Source organism: Trachurus japonicus, unplaced genomic scaffold (genome assembly GCF_045865225.1).
Source record: "Trachurus japonicus isolate A0001 unplaced genomic scaffold, Traja_1.0 AP030591.1".
Classification (NCBI taxonomy): domain Eukaryota; kingdom Metazoa; phylum Chordata; class Actinopteri; order Carangiformes; family Carangidae; genus Trachurus; species Trachurus japonicus.
This window is the reverse complement of record NW_028220724.1, coordinates 70,464-71,920: the sequence shown is the minus strand read 5'-3', so window position 1 is coordinate 71,920 and position 1,457 is coordinate 70,464. Positions and strand designations below refer to the sequence as shown.

Genomic DNA, 1,457 nt, shown 5'->3' with positions numbered 1-1,457 from the left:
TTTCTCTCCAGTTCGGACTGGCGGAAATTTCTCGTCTGATACTGTGAGAATAGACTCTTGTTTTCCTTCAACCCTGAATATTTTTAGTGCTCAGCATAACGACGCAGGACTCTATAGGTGTCAAGTAACTGGTAAAAATGGCACCTGCACTATTACATGGAATTTAACCTTGTCTGAGAAACACGAAGGTAGGTTGTAGAACAACAACAGGGCCAATCATCTCTACTCCAGATGTAGTTGCTTTTCTAGCCTAAATTAGTATTATATCTTGGACTTTTTTAGTTAGCAGGAAGCATCTACATCCACTTGTGGTATCTTCATTTCCATTGTATGACAACTGTAACTGGATTCCTCTGTTGCATCACACCTACAGCCTCTCTGTCACTGCTGGTGAGTTGATAAGTTTCATTATGTTTAAGTTTTAATTGTTACAAAAGTTAAATCTGGCACCTGCTTTGGTTTTCAAGGGTTAAATTCAAACCACGTTCCTTGTCTTCACATTTCCTTATAACGACTCCACCCTTCCATGTTTGTCATTGTAGTATGACCACAGAGTTTGTTTGTTGCTCTGTTAAACAACTTTTCTGATGAAAAGTTACTTTTAGTTTTAATAGTATTTGACAATACTTCTATACTTTTACCTATATAGGATACTTTTGCTTGTAAACAGTGCACCAGTGTAAAACATTATTATGTTTCATCATAGTGTCTAACTATATCTTGCATATTAATGCCTGAAACAACTGGAATACGCTTGTGTGTCACTGGTTTCAACTCTGTCTCTGCAGTGAATACTGGACCAGGACCACAGAGAAGAAACAATGTGACTAGCATGCACTCTGACTTATGTTCAGTATTGTGTTCATTTGGGAGAAAAGGTCAGAAGTACTTTGTAATGACTCAAACTATCACACTCTTTTGTGTTTTTTCTGAATTCTCTACTGTTTCCTGTCTGTGAGTTTCTTGGTTTTCCTTTTCTTCCTTGGAGTTTTTTTTTACTATTTTTACTTCTGCCCCCTACAGGTGGCTCCTCCTCACCCCCTAAGTTGTGCAGAATACAGATGACTCACAAATGGACGCAGTCAGCAAGTTGAGAGTTAAATGCATGGAAGTCGTGCAGACAACAGACACACTCAACAGGTTGAAAGTTAAATGCATGGTCTCTACTGAGCTGAGAATTATGAAGTTCATAATAAGTAACATTAAATTAACGGGGGGGCCCCCCATAGGACAAGATAAGAAAAATTCTTTATAGGCATTGATAGAGTTTGTTAATCTTTTTTACTAACTTTAATGCATTAGTTTTGTTGAATGTATCTTCTTCTGTAGCGATTATACACTTATACAAATATGTTTCTATGGGTAGTAAAATTATATTCAGATTTTGCCAATAAACCTTGCAGAAGACAGATATTATGCAAAGTGTTCCTGCCAGGTATTCCCATAGCTCCACCTAT

At 37.3% G+C, this 1,457-nt stretch overlaps 1 long non-coding RNA gene across 1 annotated transcript; it reads left to right on the top strand.

Annotated features, from left to right (window-relative positions):
• The first annotated feature begins 768 nt into the window (after positions 1 to 768).
• On the top strand, positions 769 to 1,192 carry LOC146960205 (uncharacterized). The gene is made up of 3 exons (XR_015035498.1): positions 769 to 878; positions 1,024 to 1,089; positions 1,141 to 1,192. It is a non-coding gene; the product is annotated as an uncharacterized LOC146960205 (long non-coding RNA).
• Positions 1,193 to 1,457: the final 265 nt, after the last annotated feature.